This window comes from Fopius arisanus, unplaced genomic scaffold (assembly GCF_000806365.1).
Source record: "Fopius arisanus strain USDA-PBARC FA_bdor unplaced genomic scaffold, ASM80636v1 scaffold00048, whole genome shotgun sequence".
Taxonomy (NCBI): domain Eukaryota; kingdom Metazoa; phylum Arthropoda; class Insecta; order Hymenoptera; family Braconidae; genus Fopius; species Fopius arisanus.
Window position 1 is genome coordinate 751,097 of NW_011887787.1, and position 8,186 is coordinate 759,282.

Below are 8,186 nucleotides of genomic sequence, written 5' to 3' on the forward strand. Positions count from 1 at the left end.
TCCCAATTTTGGAGTAAATTATCTTTTCCGGACAGTCCATCCGGGCCTTAAAGTTAAAGGAAGTTGTGTATCCCATCGCTTCATCAGATTTATTTAAAACTCGTAAAGTAAACGGATGAATTAGAATTTTTAATTGAAATCGTGATGAGGGATAAACACGCGTTTAATTACTCGCCGCTGGGGGAATGGACTCGAAATTTAATGAATTTTCGGTGGTAATGAGTGCGCTTTATCGATGGGGGGCCCTTGGTTACCAAATCTGTGTCATTCCAATGCGGCAAGGGATCCATGGATCAAAATAGAAAAATTATCTCTAAAAACAGAAATCGAATATAAACAGATATTATTTCAAGAGTTATATTCATAAGTTTTTGAGACCCGAAAATAATTCATTCATTTATTGAGGTACATGAATCATTGAATTGAAACAATTGACCTTGCCTTGTTTTCCCCTTCATTGGTACTTTGTACAAAAAAAAATTAAATGAATAAAATCCCTCGTACCGACTTTTACGAGGCCAGACGTCCCTGAGTGGTTCACGACATCACGTATTTTAGTGTCACGGTCACTTTCACGTTTGCAAATAAAAATTCGTTTATAAATAAAAAAAAGTCGTCCTCTCGTATTTCCAGAGAGAGTTTAAGCTCTCGTGGACTTAACAGAGGAAACTTTATAGTTAAATCACCATGGACTTCATGGACTTAAAAAATATTTTTTTCGAAGTTTTTTTTTATCAAAGAAATAATTTAATTACATAAATTTACATATATAACAAAAACACCCAATTGTTTATTAATTATAATCCAATGGCTCGTCTTGATACGATTAAGGGCCGGATGGAGTATCTCGGAAAGATAATTTACTCCAAAATTGCGATTCCTAATTACTTCGCCAATTAATTTTTTTTTCCGATAATTGTTAGCTAGCGTTTTAGTTGTTGGCAATCGCTAGAACGCTAGCTAAAAATTATTGAAAAAAAACATTAATTGCCAGAGTAATTAGGAATCCCAATTTTGGAGTAAATTATCTTTTCCAGATAATCCAACCGGTCCTTAAATTAAAAGAATATCATTGTAATAACTCCCAATGAAATTATGAAAATATTAACAAATTATCATTGAGACAATTAACAATAATCTGAATAATTATAAAAATCAAATAAAATCGTAATAAAATTATTATTGATTACGTTATCAATTGCGATAATTATGTATTTAAAAATGAATATATTATATTAATTTTAAAGTGGATATATTTTAAATTTTTTGTGTAAATATTTTATTTAGAAAAAAATTTATTTAGAAAATGAATATATTATATTAATTTTGAAGTGAATATATTTTAAATTTTTTGTGTAAATATTTTATTTAGAAAAAAATTTATTTAGAAAATGAATATATTATATTAATTTTGAAGTGGATATATTTTAAATTTTTTGTGTAAATATTTTATTTAGAAAAAAGTAATTTTTTATTGAAATGGCATCGGTCGATGGCATTTGAATGATGAGGTCAGATGTCCCTCAGTGACACTCACCTTGATTGTTGTAAAGCTTTAGAAACTTGCCCTTCAGTGTTTATAATTGAACTTGAATTTTTAAATTATCTGTAATCTGGTCGATAAACTGCTCAAGGAATAAAGCAGGCCTTGTGTCATTTTAAATAGGCGGATCTCATCTTGAGGATGACATCACCCCCCGTCCGTCATCGCCCTCTGTTTATTCGCGTGAAAATAATAAAACAGTTATACATTTAGTAAAAAAATGATTAATTTTATCATTACCCTAAGAATAACTGTGAAGTCACTGCGGATTTTTTCTGTCAATTGCCGTCTGGCTTTTTTTTTATTCAGAAAACTCTTGGTTTTTATTGATTCTGTTGTTGATGAATTAATTTATTTCTCTTCAACAATGAATGAAAAATTTAATTTGATGAGTGTGATGAGCAATTGAATTTGTTTGAGTGAATGGATTTGTTAGTGAAATTATAAAAATTGGAATTGGTTGCAATTTGTTAATTGAGTCGTCAGTAAAAATAATTTCGTTCTAATTGCAAATTAATTGATGGTAAGACATGTACAGATGCCGATTTCGTCTCGATCTCGACTGGGGATTAAATACGAGGTCGCATCCCAAGAGGTTTACTTGCAATTGGCAAATGTGGCCGGCTTTCGTTTTAAATGTAATGAGAGTCTGGAGATTAATGGTCCCTTGTACTCTCTGTGCACGTACTCGAGCTCAATACCCATATAACGACACTTTCCAGTCAACGTTTCCGAGAGTTATCCATTTTTGGATCTTCAATGATCGATTCGTCACGCCAAATCCGTCGATTCTCGTCTTTTGGGCACTCCTTGAGGGTTTGGTAAATTGATTAACGAGAGAAATAACACCTTTCGGGGAAATTCCAGTGGATATCCATTTTTCATTGAGAAATCTCATAAATTTCGTCATTTATTTACTAGAAACTGAAAATGCAAGAAATTCATTCAAATCAAATAAAACAAGTAAATCCTTCATTTGAACTCTCTTTTAAAATTAAGAATAACTATATAAATATACATATAACAAAGTGAAAAATAAATATATGTATTACAGTTTTAATTCATTTATTTAGATAGAAATTTTATTTTATTAACTAGTTTAATTAGTTATGTACTTTCATTATCGTATGAAGCATCCATGAAGGCTATCTTAAATATATTATTATGGATGAGTCCCCATATGATAATTCTAGTAATTCAACAAATTCCAATAATTTAAATGTTAGGTTTGATTGCAATAAATAAATTATTCCCTCGATATAATTGAATAATTATCAATTATTTCATCTGCTTCAACTATTTTTAATAAAACGAGTAATTGTTACAGATTTTATTTATCATAACGATTCTAGTAATTCGAAAAATGTTAATAATTTTATTTATTAGAAGGATTGATTGCAATAAATAAATTCTTCTCCTGATATAATTGAATAATTGTTAATTATGAGGAAGAAAACGAGTGGTCAAAATAATGGAATAATCAACGTTTCAATCTGTTTGAAATAAATTGTCCAGTAGTTGTTTATTTATAATAATTAGTTATAAAAAAACGAGAGAAAAATCGGCTGCAGGTGATATTTAACTTGGCTTTCAGCTCGCCCACGGAAATGCCGTGGTGTTTCATTTCACCAAATATGGAAGTGACTTAAAAGAAAGAGGGGAGGGTACCTGGAGGACAGAGTATTCCACCGTGGGTTACAACCCACGTACATGACGCTTTCTTTTGGTACCAGATTCTCCAAGGAGTGGTTGGACACCAATTTATCCATCCAACCGAATCCACCGCTCCAATTTCAATTCCTCACAACCAAAATCATTAATTCTCCAATCATCAATTATTTCGCAATTTGAAAATCGATAATTCGTCGTCATCCGAAACGTCACGATTTATCGCGAATTTTAATCGTACGATGATTCTTTTATGGAACGACGGGGACCAGTGTCTCAAGGACCTCAAGGAAACCATGGAAATGTGCATAAATGTGTGGACAATTCTCTGAATCAATTCTCAATTCGCATTGAAGGTCGAGTGAATTCAATGCGAAAGAACCTTAACCCAAAATCCAGAAAATTTTTTTATGAATAAGAGAGCATTCCGAGCTTTGCTCACCTCCTGGAGACTAGCCCCTTAAAAAAAAATCTGTTAAAATCAGGAGAGACAGAGAATGCGGGGAAAATGGGGTGAATCAGAAGGTTCAATGGCAGAGGAGAAGAAAAAATCGATCGTACCAATCAATTCAAAATTTCGCTTTTCCAGAATTTTATTTTCTATCAAACGTCAACTTTTGTTTAAATTTTCTTTTTGATCTAAAATATATTAAAATTTGGGATCAATTTTGTGTTGCGGGAAACACTTGAATGGACATGAAAAAATAATAAAAAAAAGAGGAAAAATTATTGAAGGGCGCAAAAGATCGATATTGTTTAAAAGGAATTTACCAAGATTGTTAAAAAATAATAAAAAATACATAGCTTACTATTGCATATAGCTGTCACTCAATCTTCTAGAGAGGAATGGTAAGCTGTGTAATTTTTATTATTTTTTTGTATACCTGGTAGATCCCTTTTAAACAATATCGTTCTTTAGCACCCGTCAATAATTTTTCCTCTTTTTTTTCATTATTTTTTTATAACAATTCGAGTAAATTTTTTAGTATTTTCCCTTTGATGTGTTCCTCCCCTGTAAAATATATTTCGTAAATTATTTTTATTCCAGTCATTACTATTGTTGTTGTCAACGATATTGATGATTAATTATAAATTTTACGTATTATATATATTTTATATAATATGTAAAATTAATAAATATGTATATTTTATTTAATTTCACGATAAAGAATTCTAATATTCAAATATTTTTCCGTCATTTCTATTCCGTTCAGCCTCCAGGTGATTTGAAAATTATAGGTACGCACCTGCGATGACATTCATTATGTAAACGAATACATAGATAACATGTATTCACATAACGAAAATAAAAAGGCAGAAATAATCAGCGGAATCGACAAGTAATTTTTTTCGCACCTCATTTATGCGCGCTGTACGTAAATAATCCCAGGAGGAATGTTTTCATCAACACAGAAAATTACGAGAAAATTCCACCGTCCTAATGACTACCGAGTAATTAATCCTTTAAAATAATTAGAAACATCAGTAGATCGTTTCAGCGAATCCACAATTTTCCATCGCGGTTCGACGTAAGTGGGTAATTACTGGGCATTAATTACTCGGATTACCCTGAGTTTTTGGAGCTTCTGGGGCTCTCGAGTCTTGATGTTGAGTATTTACGTTACATAACTGGTGAATAAACGTTATCAGACTTTGTGTCGTTTGAAAATTTAACGCGCAACTCACGGCACATGCGGAAAGATATATTTTTATGAAACCGGCTTGTGTGCCTTGTACATGATTATTATGCTCCAATGATTGAAGATTCTATCGCGAATTTAATTGAGTGGATTCTGGATTTCATGCTAGTCCAGAACTGTTGGTTTTTCTTTGACAGGTTTCCGGTCTTGCGCATTCTGAGAAAATACACTTTTAAAAATGTTCATAAATTTACTACATTTATTATTTATTGTTTTTATTTATTACATTTATTATTTTTGTTGCAATTAGTTTTTAACATGATTTTGCGGGAATATTGGAGTGGAGAAGGTATTGCTGATAGCTTCTCATTATAGTTATAGTTTTATTATTGTTTAATGTAATTTTTATGAAAATTTATGAGCCATTGAATGATGAAACCAAAAAACGAGATATTTTATTGGCGAATTTGATCCACGGTTTCCCAGAAATTAATAAAAAAAAATTTCCCTCAATAAAATATGAAAATTCCGCAAGAAGCATTAGGATTTATGTTCATGAAGAATTTCGGTGGAATTTTCTACCATAAGTAAAATTACGATTCGTAAAATAACAGTGCTTTTGGATCAGAACCGTAGATTTTTCTCAAGGCCAGTTTTTAGCCGGTATCTCAGAATTTAAGAGAGATAGCGATATTTTTATCGATACCTTTTTCGTAGCTCTCACAATTTTCTGTAAAATCGGTATTCATGAAAATAGCGCTATGTTTGTTTCATTCCGAGATATTTTCGAAAATCGGACGCCGAAAAATGCATCTGCTGCATTACTTTGCAGTAAAGTTTCCGATGGAATTCAGGAGAATTCTATTACCATAATTCCGTAATTCCCTGATAATTATGAACTAACTGGTGATGAAATTCTGATGTTTTTTCAAATCTAGTGCGTAGAGACTAGTCTTCTGTTATCTCTTGATTGATCAGATCAAATGTCCCGCCGATCTCGATAAGATAATCCAATCCGTCAAATGCATCAAAAAATTTAGTCATTAATTATTCCACTTGATAATCGTCAACGTCGAATTCGAAAATCCTAAACAAATAATCGTCCAGATGAAAAATCTCCAATTAAATCGATTAAAACACAATAAACTCGTGTTGATATTTTATTTTAATTCTTTGAATAAAACAACGAATGATTTCTTCCAATTTTGAACGACGGAAAAAACCTGAAACCAATCGCGAATATTTTTATCAGATCCATACAAAATAGTGAGTATTTTATCGAAGAATATTAATCACTCCGTAATCTCAATTCAAATAAACCTGCTCCAATGATTAAACTCGACATGAACAATTTTACAAGAGTCTTTCAACTTTTTCCCCACCTTTTATTGAATCACAAGCTTTTCCGTGACCCACTTAAATTCTCGTTTTCTCACCACGAAAGGTCTCCGAAATAGGAATGAACGAGACGAGAATGAAAGTAGTTCAAGAAGAGAATAATTCGAGAAAGAAAATAATAAAAAAAAAATTTCAAAGACTTGCATTTTGTTTCTCGCATTGTCCAAAAGGGAGATCTACGTCATCCTCGGGTTTACGTTTCAACCGGTTTCTGAATGACTCCCGCCCCCATCTTTATTTTTTTCACGAGGAGATAGTCCGGATTCATTCCAAATCTTTGAGATTTAGCCACGATGTCCAAATGACGGGTTCCTTTCGTATTTTACGAGACTTATGATCCCTTACCCTTAGGATCATTCGATATATATCGATATCCGAGAATGTAGTTTATTTATTTATTTATTTATTTATTCATTTATTTCTATTTATTTAGTTATCCAAAATAAACTTCCTTTTTAAATTGTAAAATAACATATTTGCATTAACATTGCATAATAGCTAAAATAGAAAAAAACCCGAGATGCGGGGCAAAACTTTCAAGTGATATTTAAAAGAGGGAGGGGGAGGGGAAATTTCGCCCATTTTGTTTTGATTAATAGGAACCGAGATAATCGTCCCATTATGCCCCCGTCAATTATTTATTGACGCGACGTCGCGGGGTCGCGGGTTGAGTTCGTCTTATGGGTCTCACTTTTACGGTCATTCGAGATATTTCGAGATTCGAGAATTTTTAGATCGATCCCCCTTTTTATGAGAGGCGATTTCCTTGTTTATACGGAAGTCGTATTTCCTTTGATTTTAGGAATGGGGGGCATGGTTACAGGTGGTAACTGCGTGCAGTGGGGGTACCCTGGGAAGTAAAAATTTATGCTGACTGTATTATAGTCTGACCTCGCCTCAAGACCATAGCCATTCCTGTTGACATTGTTCCGAGAATTCTAATGATATTTTGGAGATGACTCATTGTCATTCTGATGATTTGCTGTGCCATCACTTGACGTGTCCTTAATTATGATTCTGTATCTCGGAAACCATCGGCTTCAGGGAGAAACAATAGAGGAATTTTTTGTAGCTCGTCAAATTTCAAACAAAAAAGGTCTTTTGACATTTAGGTGTAGAGTTGACGGTTTGGAAGATTAATTGATGTTAAACTGAAATGTAAAATTCGATTTCGGATTGAGATTCAGGAACTCTTTTTAATCCGTGATTCACCAGTTGGTGGACTAAAATAAAAATAAAAATAGAAATTACGTGTAATCTATTTTCATCCGGAGAAAAATTTCCGGCGAAAAGAAAATATTTCAAACATTTTACCATTTCAATATTCGCTCTTGAGGAGTGCCAGACAAATCAACTTGAAAACACTCGACAAAAAAATTGTCTGACTCACACGACCGATTCCACTGCCTCTGAAACTTCAATAACAGATGAGGACTTCTCAGATCTTTTCATTTACAAACAAAGGCCCCGAAAACAACCAATAATCTTGCTCGTAATCTCGTAATTATCAATTCCTTGATTATGATAAACTTCCCAGAATGAGAATGAGCCCCACGATCTTTTTTTCCTTGATCCACAACTAGGAAAAGACGAGACTTGAATATTTCCGCACAGATTATTTTATTTAATTAAAAAAAAAGTGCAATCACATTTTCTGAATTATCGAATTATTTTTCCGCATACTATTTTTTATAAAACGAAGAAGTTTGACTTGAATCCACTGCATTCACATTCATTTACGTCCCACATCCAATCTCACATGGAAAAAGATATACATGCGCCATATATGTCAATTATATGCACATATATTATCGGCTGAAAACGTCATGTGTGAGATACATGCTGAATATATCGTACAGCATTTTTTTCCTTTCAGAGAAACAAAGTTTCAATTCTCAGAGGATGAACGAAGAAAAAACTTTCAATTCCCCAAAAAT